The sequence below is a fragment of the Nicotiana tabacum genome, chromosome 15 (assembly GCF_000715075.1).
Source record: "Nicotiana tabacum cultivar K326 chromosome 15, ASM71507v2, whole genome shotgun sequence".
Lineage (NCBI taxonomy): Eukaryota > Viridiplantae > Streptophyta > Magnoliopsida > Solanales > Solanaceae > Nicotiana > Nicotiana tabacum.
The window spans coordinates 40,819,337-40,842,427 of NC_134094.1; the positions used below are offsets into that span (position 1 = coordinate 40,819,337).

The 23,091-nt window shown below is 39.4% G+C and overlaps 1 long non-coding RNA gene across 2 annotated transcripts; it reads left to right on the plus strand.

The window, feature by feature from the left end:
- Positions 1-2,916: 2,916 nt before the first annotated feature.
- On the plus strand, positions 2,917-5,911 carry LOC107774976 (uncharacterized). 2 transcript variants are annotated; one of them, XR_001645622.2, is made up of 3 exons: positions 2,924-3,082; positions 3,395-3,655; positions 5,320-5,911. It is a non-coding gene; the product is annotated as an uncharacterized LOC107774976 (long non-coding RNA). The 2 variants fall into 2 exon arrangements; XR_001645621.2 differs by lacking the exon at positions 5,320-5,911 and having other exon boundaries at positions 2,917-3,082; positions 3,395-3,726.
- Positions 5,912-23,091: the final 17,180 nt, after the last annotated feature.

Sequence of the window (23,091 nt, forward strand, 5' to 3'; positions counted from 1 at the left end):
GCATCGTTCGTGAGGATTCAAAGTAAAACTGCATGTTGTCGCAGTCCCTTAGAGTCTCATCCTTTATGTTGATATTGTTATTTCTTCATTCAAACAGTATTGTATTTTGTATATTCCGTATGTATTCAGTTATAGCTAATGACTTATCTCTTTCTAAGGAGATATATTAAGTACAACCATTTCGGCTTGTGTTAACTTTATTTCTGCTTTTATATTGAACTTTGCCTTATTATATCATGTTTTATTGATTTAATATTGTTAAGTGATCAGCTTATCTAGTTTTAGAGACTAGGTGTCATCATAACCCCTGTGGTAGAATTTGGGTCATGACATTGTGGTTGATTGTCCTTCGCGTTCGCGCCTTGGCGGTCGCGTTCGTGTAGGATGATGATAGGCTAGGGGAATACTGGAGCTAAGCTTTCATGTTTGCGAGTGTGTGATCGTGTTCTCGTAGGCCAGTGGAACTTGTGCATCATGTTCCTGGGCTGGGGGCCGCGTTCGCGGAGAGTTATTTGATGTTGTGTTATTTGTGCTTCGCAAACACGAGGCAGTAGCAGCGTTCTCAAAGTGCATCACTATGCAGACCTTTAAGTGATATAATTTCAGGAGTTTTATCCATTCTCTCATATTTTGAGCCCTAAACTTCAAGATGTGGAAATTTTGGAGAGCATGTTCACAACTACGTTGGAAGTAAGAAATTTTCACTTGAATTTGTCTTTATATCTTGAATTCCCATGGATTTCTATACCTAAAACTTTGAATTTTAAAGGAAAATTTTAAATTTTTGTCTACAACTTAAGAGAGTAAAAATTGGAGATTTGGGAATCGATTTGGACTCAGTTTTAAAATCTAATTATGTATTTAACTAGTGGAATTATGGTAATCGGGAGCTTCCCCTTGACTCGAATTTTGTCCATGTGGGCTTGGATTGACTTTTGTTGGCTTTTGAGAATTTGATTAAAGATCGAAGTTTTATTATTTGGGGTTATTTCTTATGGCTTTGTTTGACGCTATTGAGTTATTTTTTGCTAGATTCAAGCCGGTCGAAGATAGTTTCTAAAGAAAAGACAATTTTGGAGGGTTGATTTGGTCCCTTTGAGGTAAGTATCTTGCATAATCTTGTGTAAGGGAATAACCCTTAAGCTCTGATCTTATTTTTCTAATTGTAATGTATGTGATGTAACATACATGCGAGGTGACGAGCATATATGTGGGTGCTATATATGAAAAATAACCGGACTAGACTCTAGGCTTCTATTATGCTTTAAATTGATTGTGTACTCTCTATGATATATGTGTAATTCTTTGTATGACTACACGAGCTTATACTTTCATGCTAGAGATTATATTTTAGGATTGTTATATCCTAATTAGCCAAGATGTTTAGTGGAAGCATTGCTAAATTGATTTAGTCGTAGTCATGTCTTATATCATGAGCACACATCTGCACTCTATTATTTTCATGTCGTCGTGCACTTTATTGATGAATTATGAGAATATGTCTCTTGATGATAAAATATTATCATGAAATATTATGTTTATGGTACATGTGGACATGTTGGGACGGATATTGTTATTGTGATGATGCGAAGTATAAGAATTGCATTCATATCTATGATAGATAGAGTATAAGGGTGGAATTCTTGTTGATGAAATGTGGAGTATAAAGGTGAAATTCTTGTTGATAAAATATGGAGCATAAGGGTGGCATTCATATCTATGATATGTAGGGTATAGTGATGGCATTCTTATTGATGAAATGTGGAGCATATAGGTGGCATTCTTGTCGTTGATATGTGAAGTATAAGAGTGGAATTCTTATCGTGAAATATGGAGAATAAGGGTAGCATTCCTGACTGAACAAGTGATTTCTTTATGCTTTGTGATGCACTTTATATGATTTCACGTTTCTTTTTAACATGCTACTCTATGCCACTATTTTTGACTGATAATTCTTTTGTCAAACATGATTTACCTGTGATAAGTTGATAACTCATGTCGTTGTATTGATGGTACTATATCTCATTATATTCTGGTTGTTAGTTATTTGAGTTATTGCACAGGTTCTCTGATTAGTGAGTAACACATGACTTGAACCTCGTTACTACTTCACCGAGGTTAGTCTTGATACTTACTAAGTACATGTTGACCCATACTCATACTACACTTCTGCATATTTTTGTGCAGATCCGGATACTGGAGGGAGCATACCTCGTGAGTGAGCTTGTGATATCTTCGAGAGGATTCAAGGTAATACTGCATGAACGCCACAGACCCTTGGAGTACCCTTCCCTCATTTTTATACTATTGTATTACTTTCAAACATTATTGTACTTATTGAGACTCGTTATGTATTATGTTTAGAGTTCATGACTCATTATTACCTAGGTTTGGAAAGTTTGACTTATGTACCTATATTTTGGCTTTATTGAGACTTTATTACGTAATTTATGTAAAAAAGAAAATTCAGAGTTATTATATCTTATTTAAATTTTTTGTGTCATTTTGTGCTTGGCTTACTTAATCTTAAATGTTAGGTCATTATGATCATTGATGGACTTTTGGATCGTGACAAGTACATTTACACGTTAATATAGTCAATTGCAACGTCTTTGGTAGTTATTATCGTAGTTTAGCTGTTGTGTATTTCTTGCAAATATAAGTATGTGGTTTCTCTCTCATGGCGGCTAGGACTTGGCTTCGCTTTACAATAAAGTGGCATTTTTAGGATAGAGCCGAGAGACCAATGCAGATATTATAATGGAAACAACGTTTCAAAATCTATTTTACCTAACATGTCGAATTAGCCGCCATGATGGGTCATATGTTTTTTGATAATTTATTCATTTATTCGGACTTTTATAGTGTGGCTCACGGGTAGGCCTATTGCCATGTAATCTTGACCATACTGCTCCTAATATAATAATATTGTCCCCTTTCAACTTTAATCTAATTTATAAATAAAAACTATCATACTATAAAACCCGGACGATGACCTTGACATTACAGACCAGAATTATGGCTTCCAAATCTTCAACAAAACTTGCTCTTTTCACTGTCCTCCTCCTCTTATTTACCATTGGTTAGTTCTTCCCCCCATCTCTCTGTATACATGTGTTTCAATGAAGGCTAGAGTAGATTATATTTTCAAATAGTTATTTCTTCCATAAAAAAAAATTGTCCCCTATTAAATTTCAAAATAGTTTAATTTAAATTTTTAATTTTACATTTAATGAGAAGCTTTAAGAGGCATGCAAATACTATGGTATATTTATGATCTAAAGAATTATATTCACATAAATATTATGACTTGTTTAGGATAAGTTTTAAAAGTTTAGATTTATTCTTAAACTCGTGCATAGTAAAATAGAAGTTTAATGATAAATGTACGTAGTTACATCGTCTGGAAGGATAATCATGGAAGAAGTACAAGTAGGTGATGAAGGAGCAATGGCAACAATAGAGCTATTAAGAAGTGAAGTGCTGCAGCACCAGCAAAATGACAGATGCACATATTATCGTTGTCACTCTGATTCTCATTGCAAAAAGTTTTATTGCTCTAGATGTTCTTCGGACATCATGGGTAGGGGTGTTTGTATGACTTAATTGTACCAATATATGTAATATATATGCACATGGGAGAGAGCCTAGGCTGGTACGTACTTTCATATACCGTAGTTTTCTTTATTTCTTTTTAATAAAGGCAATGTCTCTCCCTTATATCAAGAAGATAGTCATGTTTTTAACTAAAGGCTACTGCAAAAAATGAAAGCAATAGCAGCAAATACGGCAAAAATGATAGATATACTTATGAAACATAAGAGTGGTGATGGAGGGGGCAAAGAGAAGTAGTATTAAAAAGACCAAATTAGTCAACTCATAATTTTTTTTTATTACTATTCCTTCGGTGTTCGAATTTCGAGAGTCAAAAAAGTTATTTTTTAATTGTAATTTTTTTGTATGTCTTTTAAATATTTTGAATTATAAATTTTACGTAATTTTCAAATATGTAAATTTTATTTAGAAAAACTTAAAGAACTCTATGTTCAAATATGCAGTCAAAATTAAAAAAATTGAATTTCAAAAAGTGATTATTGTCATAAATATAGATAGAGAGAGTAATAAATAGGTTAGCACAATATAAGCATAATAACGCAAAATCACAAGTGAAATTATGAAATTGTTCCTTTTTTTAATTTAAACATGTAAGACGAATCCGCTGTCCAAGAATTTGACTCAGAAGGCATTTGAAGCTGGAGTTATTGCCCAAACATTAGTTAATAGGAGTCCACCAAAAACATGAAGACGAATTCGTGCTTTCCAACTGCTCAAAAGAATACGCCAACACCTAATTTTCAGGCTCATTTGCATCAGGTTGTTGCGGACAACTATCTTCTAGGAATTTCTAAACATTTTCGGTCATGAAAAGCGCTTTGCTTTATTTGTTTTTATTAGGATTAAAATATTTAAATTTGGATACGTATTTGAATATTAAAATATGTATTAAGATTAAAATATATAAATTTAAATACATATTTAAATATTAAAATATTATTTTAAGATCTAAATACTGAATAATTAAAATTATTTATTTTCTCAATATCTGAACATATAAAATTGTCTTTATTTAAAAATTAATAAATATAAATTTAAATCAAATACTAATTCATCTAATACTTTATTACTAAAATATTTTCAAAAAAATATATGATGGTTGGTGATGGTGATGGCTAATGGTAGTGGTTGTGGATACCGATTGGGTAGTGGTTGGTGGTGGTGTTGGTTGATGGTTATGGTTATAGTTATGGGTAGTAGATGGTGGATGATAATAGTAGTTAATGGTGATGGTTGATGGTGGTGGTGACTGAAAATAGTGGTAGGTGATATATAGTGGTATAGTGGTGACTGATGGTTGTTGTGGTGATGATGGTTGATAGTTGAAAATGGTAGCTAATAGTAATGACAATTGATAGTCGTAATTGGCAGTGGGGGTAGTTGTGGTTGAGGATGGTAGTAGTGGGTGGTGGGCAGTGAGTGGTGGTAATCTATAATAGTGTGGGACACAGTAGTAGCGACGGTGATGGTTATCGGTGAAAGTGTATGGAGAAATGGTAAAATATCATTTTTGCATAACATCTTAATAATACACCCTACTATAGATCTTAATCATGAAGATCTATTGATGTTGGGCATATTTCTATATGTATTAATATTACTTTACCCATGTTTTAACAGTTTTTTTGGGCTATTTGGTGTTAAAAATGACCAACATATGTTAAATATTGGTTTTATGACTAATTAAGTTGTGTGATGATTTAGGATGTTTGGAGTGCAAAAATATGAAGAAACGATGCTCCTTCTATAGGAGAAGAGGGTGGATGCGTCGCATCCAACCTTGAAAAAAATGCAATTTGGAGCAACCTTAGCAATGAAGTCTTAAGAAGGCATCCACCTTAGCATTCGCACCTGGATAAAGCAAGGTTGAGGGAACAGAGGGTGGACGCAAAGCATTCACCCCAATATTCAATGCTTAGAAGTTCAAGCTAAGGCGGACGCGAAGCATCCACCCCACCATCAATCTCTGAAGCTGATTCGGAAAAGATAAAGGGAAATTTTTGCCCACGACTTTTATACGCAATATATAGGTCAAAAACGTCTCTTTTAGGGGATAGAACACACTTTTTGAAGGGGATTCGACTTAGGGATAGCAAGGAGCCACCGTGGAGGCCGGATTTCATCTTCTTCCGCCAAACTTAGTATTTCTTATGTTTCTCTATATGATTTGTTGTTTGGCTATCATGTTTATGTGGGGAGCTAAACTTCAAGTTCTAGGGTTGTGGTTCTTTCATGACTCTTGTTATTCGAATATTATTTTGATTTCTTGATTTATCATATTAGTTTATTTATTCAATCATATGCTTAATTATTTGATTGCTCAATCACCAATTGAATACTATCTACGAATCTAGAATTGAACTCGAAAGTGGAAATTCTAGATTGCATATAGGATTTAATAGAGCAAGTTCTTAAATCTGGGCATCGGAGAACAGATTCGCGGTTAGGATAGACATATATCTGATTGCCTTGCTTCGTTGATTTACAGGAATTACAAATGCGTTCTTGTTAGTTCTAATTCCACAGACATATAGGCGTTATGTTAGCTTGAATAGGCGAGTATGTACTCGACAGATTCTTATGAGCGATATTAACCTTGTCAACCAATAAACTAGATAAATTAGTTAGTCAATTCAATTGAAGAATACAATAGGAATGTTAGGTAACCCATAACTCTAGATCGTTTTCATTACATTGATAACTTAAAAATCTACGCTTCCTTTATTCATACTTCATTATTTATTTTCTTTTTAGATTAATTACTTTAGCATCACTACTTTTGGATTTAATCCTTGTTTAGATAATTAAGATAGTCTGATCTAGTTAATAGTTAATAACAAGTACTCATGGGTTCAACACTCTCTCTTATCACTTTATTACTTGACGACCGTATATACTTGCGTGTGCGTTTGGCTGCAACAATCAGACTCATTAAGTGATTGTAAAATTAAAAATAAAACAGACTTAATGGTAAGATCTAAATGATTAAAATCTAAATTTAAAAAATAAACGTATTTAATAACTATAAAATCTGAATAATTAAGATTCAGATCTCCATTAAGTACAAACAAATGAGGCCAGGAAGTTGCGAGATTAAGATTCATTCGATTGGAAGGTCCAATCGAAGGAAGTCACTCCAACAAAATAGTAGTTAGTACTTAGTTAAGGCCTCAACCCTTTATCTGGTTCTTCTCCAGCTACACCAGCAGATGCCGTGTGAAACGTATATCATCGTCGTTCTTAATCAAGACTCAGGTTAAGCTCCGTCTCGGAACCTTATGGGGTTAGGAGTAAAGTATCCCGAGGTTGGCGCATCTCGTTGAGCGTGGAGAAGCATTGGGAACCCCAATTTTTTTCTTCGAAGCCGTTTCTTTTTCCATCCCCCAAGTCTACCGATGGTAAGTACAAATGTACCGCTTTAAGGATGATGTGTTCTTTTTCCTTAAATTTTTTGTTACGTCCCAAAACTTTAAAATATGTGAGCGATATTCGATACTTAACTCCATCGAGTGAACCAACCATATCATGCATGATTGCATTCCAAACTAAACCATCATGTGCAATGGTTTGTAAAAATACTTATTATAATAATATATACGGTAGAAATTGATTTTGGCCTTCGTACGACTGATCGAGACAGGAATATAATGGACCGAAGAAAGTCTTCATAATATCGAGATGGGATCCGAAGAAGGCACAAACGAACTTCGAGTTTCAGGGACAGGTCAAATACCGAACTCGAAGTCATTATCGAGCTCGCGTCCAAATCGAACTATGATGAGAAGCGATGGAATCGATTTTAAGGGCCAAAGGCCAACCAATACCGGCCTAATACTGGGCCTCAAGTCAACATCAAGCTCAAACCCGCATCGAGCTCTAAAACTGGAAACCGACCAATACCGAGTCCGATCAAGATCGAGCTCGTAGACAAGAGCCGTTACAACCGCACTAAGGGAAAGAACCTCAGCGGGAATTAAGGAAAAGCCGACTTATCATGGGTTCCCCACTATGTATTTTATCTAAAGTAGGATCCTTTTACTATAAGAGGGATGGCTATATTTCTGTAAAGGACCAAGTTTTGGCATATATTGTAACTCAGATATCATACACTCCCATATTTAAGAATTATCCTTTTTTAGCTTCATAAGATTGATTCATCTTGCGTAATCCATAAATCATCCTCTTTTCAACTTTACTTATTTTTCATCCTTACAGTCAATATTCGATATTCTTATTTACTCTTACGATTTGTGTCGAGTTATACCACATACCCTTATAACTATGTACAAATTCAACTCTATATGTTTTTTAGGCATACAGTTTGGCACCCACCGTGGGGCTAAGGATAACAGTGGTTATTTGATACGAATCTGCAAAAACACACCATTTTACGCTTGTTTTCAGAAGTATCATTGATTTCGGATTCGCAACGACGAGATCTCAATTAAATGGCCTTACCTATCGACAACGAAGCTGGCCTTCAAGGTGAGAACAAAAACTTGACGCCCAGGGCCGGAATGCCACTTGTCGACGCCGTTGGAGCTCGAGTCGAAGTACCATTAGATGTTAATTCGCATGTGGCCATTGAGGCAAACCTACATTCTGAACCTAAAAATAGCATTCATGGTGGTACCTGATCTGCACCTCGAGAAACCCATAACGTTGAGGAAAACAGAATCATCTTGCGTATGATTTTCGAAATGTTGCAAGCTCAACAGGTAGCGATAGCTCAATTGCAGAGTCAAACCCAGGTACCGAGCATACCGGAGCCCAGTCCACCCCGAGAAATCACCCATAGAATGGAGCCAGCTATAATAAGGTCAAATGAGCAAGAATCAGGTACTAATCTCGAAATTGCTAAGATACTCGAGGAACTCACAAAATGGATCAAAGAAAACGATAAAAAGGTGGAAACATATAACTCAACAGTCGATCAAATCCCGGGGGCACCACCAGTGTTGAAAGGGTTGGATTCCAAAAACTTCGTGCAAAAGCCTTTTCACCCGAGTGCAGCTCCAAAACTGATCCCCAAAATATTCCGCATGCCCAAGATCCCTAAATATAATGGGACGACCGACCCTAACGAACACGTCACCTCTTACACGTGTGCCATAAAGGGTAACGATTTAGAAGATGACGAAATCGAATCTGTGTTGTTGAAAATATTCGGAGAGACCCTTTCGAAGGGAGCAATGATTTGGTATCACAACTTGCCGCCAAATTCCATTGACTCATTTACCACGTTAGCAGATTCTTTCGTAAAGGCACACACGGGTACCATAAAGGTCACAACGAGGAAATCGGACCTTTTTAAGGTAAGACAAAGGCATAATGAAATGCTGAGGCAGTTAATGTCCCGATTTCAAATAGAACGCATGGAATTGCCACCATTCACAGATGATTGGGCCGTTCAAGCTTTCACCCAAGGGTTGAACGAGCGGAGTTTGATAGTATCACGTCAGTTGAAACAAAGTTTGATCGAGTATCCAGCCGTGACCTGTGTAGATGTGCACAATCGATATCAGTCGAAGATCAGGGTTGAGGACGATCAACTAAGAGCCCCATCCGATTCAGTTTATCCAAACAGGTCGGTAATTAAGAACCAGAGGGACATCGATAGGGAGCGAAGGTCAAACAGAGATCGATATCAACCATATACCGCAGATCAAAAGAACAGTGGTTCAGAACACAATTCCGCCCGGAACAATCGAAGAAGTGATCAAGGACAGAGTTCTCGGGGACTTATGAGCAAAAGTGGTTTTGACAAGTATGCCGATCCCACAAAGGCACTTCGGTTATCAGAATATAACTTTAGCATCAATGCATCGGGCATTGTATCGGCAATCGGAAGGATCAAAGATACTAAGTGGCTCAGACCCATACAGACCGATCCTTCCCAAAGAAACCCAAATTTGATGTGCGGGTATCATGGCACGTATGGTCACAAGACCGAGGATTGCAGACAATTAAGGGAAGAGGTAGCCTGTCTATTCAATGAGGGACACCTTCGAGAGTTCCTCAGCGATCGAGCCAAGAATCATTTCTGAGAAAGAGACGCCAACAAGAAAAATGAACAGGAGGAACCCCAACATGTCATTCATATAATCGTCGGTGGTATCGACGTTCCACAGGGACCCATGTTCAAACACACTAAGGTATCATTCACTAGAGAAAAATGAACCCGAGACTATGTGCCCGAAGGCACTTTGTCATTCAACAACGAAGAAGCAGAAGGTCGTGAAACAGCTCGGCCTACAGAATCAAATCATACCTGCAACTCGGTTTTTAAACGGCTTCAATATGGCCAGTGAGACAACTAAAGGAGAGATTATTATACCGGTGAACGTGGCTGGAACGATTCAAGACACCAAATTCCACGTAATCGAGGGTGACATGAGATACAATGCCCTGCTCGAAAGACCTTGGATCCACAATATGAGGGTAGTCCCTTCGACCCTCCACCAAGTGATAAAATTCCCGACGTCGGACGGTGTTAATACAATATATGAGGAACAACACGCTGCAAAGGAAATATCTGTGGTCGACGAGGTAACACCGATATCGGCACTATCAACCTCGGAGAAGTCGAGCATCAAAGGAAAAGAGGAAGTCAAATAGCAATCACAACCATCAGCCTCGACCGAATCGGGAAAGCAGGAGATAGAAGAAGAAGAGGGGGATTGACCCCTCGAACTTTTATTGTTCTCAAAGATTCTGACGCCACCAAATCAACGGTCGAAGAGCTGGAACAGGTTATATTGATCGAGTATCGGCCCGAGCGAAAGGTATACCTGGGAACGGGATTAACCCCCGAACTCAGGAAGAGGCTTATTCAATTTCTTATTAATAACAAAAATTGTTTTTCTTGGTCCCATTTAGACATGACAGGGATCCCACCGGAGATAATGATACATCGGCTGAGCCTGGACCCCGGGTTCAAACCGGTGAAGCAAAAGAAGAGACCCCAATCCGAGATAAAGCACGCATTCATAAAGGATGAGGTAACTAAACTTCTCAAAATAGGGTCCATTCGGGAGGTGAAATATCTCGAATGGTTAGCCAATGTAGTTGTAGTTCCTATAAAAGGGAACAAACTTAGAATGTGTGTAGATTATAAGGATTTAAACAAGGCATGCCCCAAAGATTCTTTTTCACTGCCTAACATCGACCACATGATCAATGCCATGGCCGGTCACGAGATCCTTACTTTTCTCGATGCCTATTCCGGGTACAATCAAATCCAAATGAACCCGGGGGACCGAGAAAAGACTTCATTTATCACCAAGTACGGAACCTATTGTTATAATGTAATGCCCTTCGGGCTAAAAAATGCAGGAGCTACTTACCAACACCTAGTAAATAAAATGTTCGAGGAACAAATAGGTAAATCAATAGAAGTTTATATCGATGACATGCTAGTTAAGTCCCTGCGCGCAGAGGACCATTTAGCTCATTTGCAGGAAACGTTCGAAATTTAAAGGAAATACAACATGAAGCTCAACCCCTAGAAATGTGCTTTCGGGGTCGGTTCGGGCAAGTTCCTTGGCTTCATGGTATCAAATTGGGGGATCGAGATCAACCCCGAAAAATCAAGGCCATCGAAGACATCACCATCGTAGACAATGTAAAAGCCGCACGGAGGCTAACAGGAAGGATAGTTGCCTTAGGCCAATTCATTTCGAAGTCGTCAGATCGGAGCCACCGATTTTTCTCTCTACTAAAAAAGAAGAACGATTTCGCCTGGACCCCGGAATGCCAACAGGCATTAGAGGAATTGAAGCGATACATATCGATCCCATCGCTGCTTCACACTCTAAAGGCAGATAAGAAACTTTACTTGTACTTGGCGGTATCGGAAATAGCGGTAAGTGATGTCCTAGTTCGAGAAGAGCAAGGTATGCCATTTCCCGTTTATTATGTAAGTCGAACCTTAAGGGAAGCAGAAACTAGATATCCACACTTAGAGAAATTGGCACTTGCACTGATAAGCGCCTCTAGAAAGTTAAGACCATACATTCAATGTCACTTCATATGCGTACTAACCACTTACCCACTTCATAATATTTTGTACAAGCCCGAACTATCAGGCCGATTATCCAAATGGTCCGTCGAACTCAGTGGGTACGATATCGAATATCAACCCCGGACGGCCATCAAGTCTCAAATTTTAGCAGACTTCGTGGCCAATTTCACGCCAACCCTCGTACCCGAAGTTGAAAAGGAACTCTTTTTGAAATCGGGTACATCATCGGGGGTATGGACCCTTTTCACAGACGGGGCTTCGAACGTGAAGGGGTCCGGGCTAGGCATCGTTTTGAAGATGCCCACGGGTAGCACTATTAGGCAATCTATCAAAACTACTAGGTTGACTAACAACAAGGCCGAGTATGAGGCCATGATTGCAGGTCTCGAGCTAGCTAAAAGCTTGGGAGCAGAAATCATTGAAGCCAAGTATGACTCTTTACTCGTGGTAAATCAAGTAAACAAAATCTTCGAAGTTCGAGAGGATAGAATGCAAAGGTAGTTGGACAAACTACAGGTAACTTTGCATCGTTTCGAAGAATGGACTTTACAGCATGTACCTCGAGAACAAAACAGTGAGGCCGATGCACTTGCAAATTTGGGGTCATCGATCGAGGAAGATGAGATTGGCTCGGGGACTGTCGTTCAACTCTCGAGATTCGTGATCGAGGAAGGTCATGCCGAGATAAACTCTACAAGCTTAACCTGGGATTGGAGGAATAAGTATATTGAATACTTGAAGAACGGAAAGCTCCCATCGGACCCTAAAAATTCGAGGGCCCTACGAACCAAAGCTGCTCGATTCACATTGACTGTAGATGGGGCATTATACCAAAGAACATTCGATGGACCATTGGCAGTGTGCTTAGGACGAGGAGACACTGACTACATCCTACGTGAGATTCACGATTGTACTTGTGGAAATCATTCTGGTGCCGATTCATTAGTCCAAAAAATAATCAGAGCAGGATATTATTGGATCGATATGGACAAAGATGCAAAGGAGTTTGTTCAAAAATGTGATAAATGTCAAAGGTTTGCACCGATGATCCATCAGCCCGGAGAGCAACTTCACTCAGTCCTATCCCTATGGCCATTCATGAAATGGGGAATGGATATCGTCGGCCCTCTGCCATCGGCCCCAGGTAAAGCTAAGTTCATTTTATTTATAACTGACTATTTCTCTAAATGGGTTGAAGCACAAGCGTTCGAGAAAGCAAGAGAGAAAGAGGTTATAGACTTCATCTGGGATCATATCGTATGTCGATTTGAGATATCCGCCGAAATAGTGCGACAACGGGAAGCAATTTATCGGCAGCAAAGTAACAAAATTCCTCGAAGACCACAAAATAAAAAGGATATTATCAACACCGTACCACCCTAGTAGGATCGGACAGGCCGAATCGACGAACAAGACTATCATTCAAAACCTAAAGAAAAGGGTGAACGACGCTAAGGGAAAATGGAGAGAAATTCTACCCGAAGTTCTTTGGGCATATCGAACAACATCAAAATCCAGTACGGGGGCAACCCCATTCTTCTTAATATATGGTTCTGAAGCCTTGATTCCAGTCAAAATCGGGGAACCCAGTGTCAGGTTTTGATATACAACAGAAGAGTCAAATCACGAAGCTATGAATACTAGCCTCGAATTATTGGATGAAAAACAAGAAGCCGCTCTCGTCCAATTGGCCGCCCAAAAGCAGCGGATCGAAAGATACTATAATCAAAGAACCAATCTTCACCATTTTATAATCAGGGACTTAGTGCTAAAGAAAGTCACCCTCAGCACACGAAATCCAAATGAAGGAAAACTGGGTCCAAACTAGGAAGGACCATATCAGGTACTCGAAAACGTCGGTAAAGAATCCTACAAGCTTGATATTATAAACGGCAAACAACTACCGAGCAATTGGAATGTATCGCACCTAAAACGATACTACTGCTAAGGTACGACCCTCCCATGTTCATTTATATTTCGAAACTAACCCTTGCAGGAGTTCGATCAGGAACAAGGATGGATTATTCAACACGAAGCCTTAGGTCTGAAAGCACGCGTTGCACTCTTTTTCTCTTAGACCGGTTTTATCCCAAATGGGTTTTTAGGCAAGGTTTTAAATGAGGCAACCATTGATCGTGCTAACTTAGAACAATTCAGCAGTATCTGAGGCCTCTTTACAATCAACCTCGAATGCTGGGGGGAGGGGGCATTACCTTATCCTCAAATATATCAAGTTCGATGCAAGAAAGTTTCTTCATAACAACAAGGTTCCGATAGGAAAAATTGTAAGATCCAAATGGTCAAAACGAACCATGCTCGTGTAGGTTGCTCGATCCCTAGTACAAAATATAAATACATGTATAATGACATGAAAAGAAGCTTCTCTGCCCATATCTCGTGTCTCACAACCCATCCTCTATTTCATGATCTATTATGCAAACAGGCTTAAGGGCCAACTATTACCCCATAAATCGGGGACTATCTACGAAGCCCAAGGGCTACACCGACTCGAGTTCGAGCAACCATTCTCAGTCGGGGACTATCTACTAAGCCTACGGGCTACATTACTTCGAGTTCGAATAAATCACTCGACTAATAAGCCTATGGGCTACATCACTTCGAGTTCGAGCAAGCACTCACTCGACTACTAAGCCTGCAGGCTACTCTTATTTCGAGTTCGAGCAATCACTCACTCGACCATTAAGCCTTCGGGCTACATTTCTTCGAGTTCGAATCACTCACTCGACTAATAAGCCTAGGGGCCACATCATTTCGAGTTTGAGCAAGTATTCACTTGACCATTAAGCCTACAGACTCCATTACTTCGAGTTCGAATCACTCACTCGACTACTAAGCCTACGGGCTACTCTTATTTCGAGTTCGAGCAAAGCACTCACTCGACTATAAAGCCTACGGGCTACCCTAACTTCGAGTTCAAGCAATCACTCACTCGACTATAAAGACTACGGGCTACCTTACTTCGAGTTCGAATCACTCACTCGACTATTAAGCCTACGGGCTACAGCATTTCGAGTTCGAGTAATCACTCACTCGACTAATAAGCCTAAGGGCTAACCTCATTTCGAGTTCAAGCAATCACTCACTTGACTACTAAGCCTAAGGGCTAATCTTATTTCAAGTTCGAGAAATCACTCACTCGACCTCTAAGCCTACGGGCTACATTACTTCGAGTTTGAATCAATCACTCGACTAATAAGCCTACGGGCTACACCACTTCGAGTTCGAGCAAGCACTCACTCGACTACTAAGCCTACGGGCTACTCTTAGTTTGAGTTCGAGCAATCACTCACTCGACCAATAAGCCTACGGGCTACATTACTTCGAGTTCGAATCACTCACTAGACTAATAAGCCTACGGGCCACATCACTTCGAGTTCGAGCAAAGCACTCACTCGACCATTAAGCCTACAGGCTACATTACTTCGAGTTCGAATCACTCACTCGACTACTAAGCCTACGGGCTACTCTTGTTTCGAGTTCGAGCAAAGCACTCACTCAACTATAAAGCCTACGGGCTGCTCTACTTCGAGTTCGAGTAATCACTCAATCGACTATAAAGCCTACGGGCTACCTTACTTTGAGTTCGAATCACTTACTCGACTATTAAGCCTATGGGCCATATAATCCCGAGTCCGAGAAAATACACTCGATTATTAAGCCTAAGGGATGTTGTTTATTCACGTTCGAGCAAACGCTCACTCGGTTATAAAGACTACAAGGTTCGACTTTGATCAAATTGCCTAAAGCCTCAAACTTATGAAAAACTTTGCATAAGGAATGAATGAAACAAAATCTTCACAAGGCAGAGAATAAAATAGAGGCAAGTCGAGAAAAGAAAAGATCTTTATATATATATATATATATATATATATATACAAGAATGTTTACAACGTCCGAACAGGACCCTACACACAAAAGACCCAAATAGAAATTAAGGGCTAAGTTTCTTGGTTATCTCTAGGGGCGGTCTCTTCTCCATCGGTCTCCTCCTAGCTCTCGAACCCACTCTTGCTCCCATCATCATCATCATCGGAAGCCAAGGCTTTAGCATCAGCTTCGAGCTTTTTAGCCCTTTTTATTTCTTCGGTGAGATCGAAACCTCAAGCATGGATCTCTTCGAGGGTCTCCCTCCGAGATCGGCATTTAGCAAGTTCAGCAATCCAATGTGCTCGAGTGTTAGCGGTCTTGGCTGCCTCTCTTGCATGTACCTGAGCAGCTTCAGCATTGGCCCGATAGACGGCCACAAATGCATCCATATTAGCCTTTACTTTTTCGGCGTCAGATTTGGCCTTAGCAAGTTCGGAGGCCAACCGATCCTCGAGCTCCTCTATTTTCCTTGCTTGAACTGAGCTCCTCTCCTTTAGACCTCGAAGTTGACTTTCGGCCGATAATAATTGGGCCCGAATAGTTTCCTTTTCTGCAACAAGGCGGTCCATGCCATCTTTCCATCCCATGGTCTCCGCCCTTATTATATCAACCTCTTCGCGAAGCTGCCCGATTGTCTCGAGCTTCTGCTGCAGCTGTGAGATCAAAATATTACCCTCCGATCCTAAATCAAGCCCATGCATTTTCAAGATTAACATTACCTACTCAGTCAGGTCAGTCAGGTCTTGATGAGCCTTGGCCAACTCAGCTCGAAGGCCCTTGATTTCTTCTTCCCTTTGCCCGGAAAGGAGTCTAAGGGAGTCCCTCTCCTCCGTGACCCGTCGGAGGTCGGCCTCGAACTGATGCAGCTCAGCTCGAGACCGAGAACATGCTTCTCGATGAACCGCTTCGGTCTACGAAGAAAGAAGAAAAGAAGTTAGAAAAGAATAGCAAACATAAAAGTGATATCAACAAAGGGAATTAGGTATTACCCGATTTAGAGCTTGTTACACTTCACAGAAAAGGCCCGACACATCACTAGGGCCAGCAACATCCTCGGCAAAAGTAAACAAAATCATAGAAGAGGTCCTCCCCTTCATGAGACCGGTTTATCTCTAGGGCCCCCAAAGCTTGGGCTTCCCGAATCACCCCTTCAGAGACAACATGGAGAGTGGGCGAGTCTCCAATTACTATTGCCCCAAGCGACTCGCTTGGGGCGTTCTTCTCGGTTCGGAGAGCCTCGGAATCGGCCCTTTCAGATATACCCACCAGTTGTCGACTTCGGTGGGAGGCATCCTCGACCTCCATTAACTCGGGGACTTTGCCCGAATCCTTCTCCAATACCACCTCAGTTCGAGGCGGAGACGCACGAACCACCATCAATCTAGCTGCATTTGAGGCATCAATGGTTTTCTTCACTCGGGCCACCAGTACAGACCCGTCATCTTCTTCTTCCTCATCGTCATCCCTTAGACGCGGAACTGATTCTTCGGTCAAAAGGATGATATCCTTCCTCGGCTTATGAGCTGTCCTCGTCTTCGGTTTTGGATCTTCGCAAGTAGAGGCCATTTTTCTCTTATTATCCTTCACCGGTTTTGGAACAAAGGCCGAAGCCTCTTCCTCGTTGGACGGGGGCCCTCTTCCTCATCGGACGGGGTCCTCAAAACCGCATCTTTTCCCAGGCCTACACACAAGAAAATTGATTAAATATACGAAAAATGCTTCATTCGAATTGTCAAAGATACGAGAAAAAAGGCTTACCGTGATTTTTGGCCTCCCATCGGCCTTTTGACAAATCACGCAATGAGCGCTCGGCGTATGTAGAGGTCGAAATCAGTCCCCGTACCCAGTTCTTAAGGTCAGGAACTGCACCGGGCATCTAAGGAACTGCTGCATCACAAAGGGAGGTATCAGTAAGAAAGAGACGAAGGAACAAAACAATAGTAGATAACGACAGAGTTACACTTATGCTTCATGTTCCACTCCTCGGGAAATGGCATTTTCTCGGCCGGTATTAGGTCTGAAGGCTTCACTCGAACAAACCTACCCATCCAACCTCAATCCTTGTCCTCGTCTATACTCGAGAACAGAACCTTAGTGGCCCGGCGCTGAAGTTTTATTAACCCGTCTCGAAAGAGGCGGGGGATGTATAATCGAATGAGGTGGTCGAGGGTAAAAGGCATCCCCTCGATCTTGTTCACGAAGAAACGGATCAGAATAACGATCAGCCAAAATAAAGGATGGATTTGGCCTAGGGTTACCCGGTATTGGCGGCAAAAATCGTTGACGATAGGGTCGAGGGGGCCCAATGTAAAAGGGTAAGTATACACACTTAAAAACCCTTTCACATAAGTGGTGATATCTTCTTCGGGAGCCGGGATTATCACTTCTATTTTCTCCCAGTTACAGTCTTTTCTCAGCTGCTCGATATGCCCCTCGGTTATCGAGCACATATACCTCGATATTGACTCGTATCGACCGGGAACCGACGAGCCTTTATCGACCTTAAAATCGGAGGTAAGAACACACACCCCGGGAACATACTCTTCAGGTCGTGGCTCCACCGGTGTTTTGTTGATGGTAGGCTATGAAGAAGAAGTTTTTCTTTTTGAGGAACAATTTTAGATGTTTTCGCCATTTTTGATTTAGAAATGGAAAATAGATGGAGATGACAAAGATGTGGTGTTTTGAAGAAAGATTTTTCAGTAAAAATCACAGAAGAAAGATATTTGCAGAAAAATCACAGATTTACAGATGAACTCAGAAGAAGCGAGAAAGAACTTGGAAAATTTTGAGATTGAAGATTGAATACGTGAAAGTGATAAATGGTAAAAGGAGGGGTTATTTATAGATTGAGCGATGACAGTTCAATATTAGCGGTGGCCAACCACAGTCTGACATACATTAAATGCCTTAGTAAACTGAACCGACGGGATAGCTATCACGTACGTCATGGTCGGACTCAATGCAAATGTTAGTGCACATCCAATCGAGCCGTTGTGAAATCATATTGTTTCTCGTCACATCCTTCCCGAGAAACGATGAGACTATCTGTATACGGTAGAAATTGATTTCGGCGTTCGTACGAATGATCGAGATGGGAACATAATGGACCGAAAAAAGTCTTCATAATATCGAGATGAGATCCGAAGAAGGCACAAACGAGCTTCAAGTTTCAGGGACAGGTCAAATACCGAGCTCGAAGTCATTATCGAGCTCGCGTCCAAATTGAACTATGATGAGAAGCGGTGGAATCGAGTTTAAGGGCCAAAGGCCAACCAATACCGGCCTAATACTGGGCCCCGAGTCAACATCGAGCTCAAACCCACATCGAGCTCTAAAACTGGATACCGACCAATACCGACCAATACCGAGTCCGATCAAGATTGAGCTCGTAGACAAGAGCCGTTATAACCGCACTAAGGGAAAGAACCTCAGCGGAAATTAAGGAAAAGCTGACTTATCATGGGTTCCCCACTATGTATTTTTAATTATATCTAAAGTAGGATCCTTCCACTATAAGAGGGATGGCTATATTTCTGTAAAGGACCAAGTTTTGGTATACATTGTAACTCACATATCATACACTCCCAAATTGAAGAATTATCCTTTTTTAGTTTCATAAGATTGATTCATCTTGCTTAATCTATAAATCATCCTCTTTTCAACCTTGCTTATTTTTCATCCTTACAGTCAATATTTGATATTCTTATTTACTCTTACGATTTGTGTCGAGTTATACCACATACCCTTAGAACTACGTACAAATTCAACTCTATCCATTTTTCGGGTAAACAAATAAGATCATAAGCTTTGCCTCATTAGCCTCATCATACATGAGAATAGTATTTCAATAATGAAAACTTATAACGAATACTCATACTATAAACATGAACTGAGCCTTTATAACAGATGAATACTCCTTCCGCTCCATTTTATATGACGTAGTCCCACTGCTAAAATATGTAGTTTTTTTTTCGACCTCATCATATATATTGACCCAAAAACGGATTGAGTCGCATGAAATTACCAAATTATCTTTTTCAACTTTTTTTTAAGAAATTAATCGAATTTCGTCGATTTTATTTAATGCTAAATTCCAAGAAATTATTTTTCTGACAGAGTCTATCAGTAATTTATACCAAAAATTATTTTTAATAAATCGACTGAATAAATCAAAAATTATATTAAATGGTGTAGACTAGAGTTGATTTACTTTATTAAAAAAATAAATTATCGACCTCATTTTTAAATGATACAAACCTCGATTTGAATCACGATAGGTGCATCTTATAATTGCGTAATTTGAAAAATCGACCGACTCGGTCGGTTTTTAAAACTGTTTTTGGTCCAGTGTCAGAAAATAGACCGAAAAAGTCGGTCGGTTTTCAATATCGATCGGCTTTTTTTCAACCCACCTGATTTAATCGATTTTACAATAAATAATCTTAAGGAGTGACGACAATCCTCTTGATTGATCAACGCGAATTATATTTAGTCACCTCGTAAAACTGCAATGATCTACTTGAGGTTGGTAATCCTTTAAAATTGACCACGTTCGATCGTTTTTTCACTCAAAAATTATCCTATTTTTAATAGTGTTCAGAGTACGAGCGTCAAGTTGATTAATTTTTTGTGTGAATTTAGACATTAAATTTTTAAATTTTTCTAAATAAAATTTATATATTTAAAAACTATGTAAAAAAATTTATAAGTTACAATAGTTAGCAATTTAAAATATTTAAAAAATATTTATATAAAATATGGTGAAAGAAAATCTTATTTGGATCACCAAATAGTAAGTACAATCACATAAAGTAAAATAGAGGGAGTAACATATTTAATTAAACTGCTCAAAATGCAACCCGACAATGCAGAGGAATAGGGTTAATTTAGAGATCACTCCCCTCAAGGTTCGCTCCATCACACTAGCCTCCCTTTTAGTTTATCATATTAGCTTGTCTCTCTCTTATTATTATTATTAGCTTGGCTAATATACCATTAAGCTGGGTTTTGTTCCTTAATCAACATGATAAAGTCAGTCTTGGAGAAAGTATGAACGGAGATAAAGGGCGATCAACATCCAATCCTACTGCAGTCAAATTGGGAAGACCTGATTTGTTCGCGTTGTGTGGACCAATACAGGAGCCCTAGATTATGCCGGCGGTGCCCATCCAAATGACGAAATCGGAGATGTTCCCCTCTATCGAATCTTTGTCATTTATTTTACTCACAGGAGGTGATGTTATAACGTAAGAAAAATCAGTTTTTTTGTCTAGCTAGGCTACCACTGAATGTTAAGTGGGACTCACCAAGAATAATATTGAGAGCAGGGAGCTTAGCTAACTCGTCTCGTTGGACTACCTATGTGGCTATGTCTATAGAAAAAAGAAATAACAAAGAAAAGAGAGATAGAGTACATATGTACTTAGTAACTAAGACTCATCGATTCGCTTCAAAAGGTTGGGAGAGACTAATTTAGAAGAACATGAATAGTGATGTAATCATAATTATTTTATAAAAATCGTTTCATCAGTCATTTCAGTGCCAAAACAGATGAAATTCATAACATAAATCATTTCTACATTTGGAAACCATTATATTCTTTGATACATCATATTTTTTGAAATCTAGCTATAAATGTGCTCATATGCCTTAAAACAGTCATTTATTGTTGAGGTTTTGTTTTTAAGATGAAATAGTATTAAAATGAGGGTGAATGGGAAATGGAGGGTGAATGGAAAATGGAGGAAAAATTAAATTTTTGAGTAAAATTTTAAGTTTCCCCCTCTTGACAACGAGACATTGTCCCATATTGGAAGAGGAAAAAATTTTTGGTGGGTATATATATATATTTGCTCTTTTTGTAGCTCTTAAAGAGTTAAGAAGAAAGCAAGCCTCGCACCGTCGTCGTCGTCGCTCGCTCGGCTCGGCTTCGGCTACGGCTTCGGCTTCGGTCAAATGATTGATTGATTGATTTTTTGGACCAAATTTATTTGTTAATAGTAAATATTAACGTAAGATTATCCGCATTTGTAACGGATATTTTCCAATCCGTGTATTGACCACCAGCTGCAATAGCAGCCGCCTACTGCTCTTCCCACCTTGCTCCACAAACAAGCTAGTGCATGCTCCACCATGGAGGGTGGACGATTTTTAAGATGAAATAGTCTTAAAATGAGGGTGAATGGGAAATGGAGGAAAAATGAAATTTTTGAGTAAAATTTTAAGTTTTTCCCTCTTGACAATGAGACATTGTCCCATATTGGAAGAGGAAAAGATTTTTGGTGGGTATATATATATTTGCTCTTCTTGTAGCTCTTAAAGAGTTAAGAAGAAAGCAAGTCTCGCGCCGTCGTCGTCGTCGCTCGCTCGGCTCGGCTTCGGCTTCGGCCAAATGATCGATTGATTGATTAATTTTTTGGACCAGATTTATTTGTTAATAGTAAATATTAACGTAAGATTATCCGCATTTGTAACGGATATTTTTCCACCAGCTGCAATAGCAGCCGCCTATTGCTCTTCCCACCATGAATGTGCTTGCTCCACAAACAAGCTAGTGCATGCTCCACCATGGAGGGTGGATGACTGTTCTTCTTCAACACTGGCTGCTATATATATGTGCAGCAGCTGTTGAAGAAAGACACACACAATACACAAGACACAAAACTGAAATCGCTCAACAGATTTGGCTATACATTGCACTCCTTCCTCTCAGTATTTTCATACGATTTTCTGAGTTTCTACTCCTTCGTTCTGCATTGTTTTAACTTCAAACAAAGCAACTGTAAGTGTAATTTGCTATCGAACTTTGTGTTCGCTGAAACACTGGGGTTTGAAGTACCGCTACACCAGTATGTGATTCGTTCTATCCTAGGAGGAAATAATCCATTACCTTGGGTACTAGGAGGGGATTAAATTCCTTAAGGAAACACTGTGAATTCAGTGGGCTCAAATTAATTACTGTTTCATTACGATAACTTATATTTTGCAGAATTATTATTTACAAATACAGCAATATTGGCGGGACTAACATTTATAACCTTAGGGAGCTTCCACCAGAAATTAACATGGTTTCTTCATGTGTACGTCATTATTTCCGATTACCTAATTATGTGCATCATTATTTCCGATTATCTTCCTATTAATTAATTATTAGGCCGTCTCAATGCAATAATGTTGTACGGTTTCGATTACATATGCTAGCAACATTTCCATTTTTTTGAATGTTACAATATAATCGCCAATCGCCATTCAAAAATGATAGGGACAAATACAATGATCCGACATAACCTGTTCCTCCGAATACCCTCTCAATTATCCAAAATTACTCCCACAACATTTCGTATATCATAAATAGCACTTTTGGTGCTGTTTCTCTCTCATGGCGGCTTATTAGAATTCCCTTTCTTAGAATCATCTATACCGCTTGCAAGTGGACTTAGCTGCCATGCCATGAGTCATATTTCTTAATTTATTCATCCACTCGGACTTTTATAGTGGGTAGGCCTATATACTGCCACATAATCTTGACAACATATACAACTCCCAATATAATATTGCGCCCC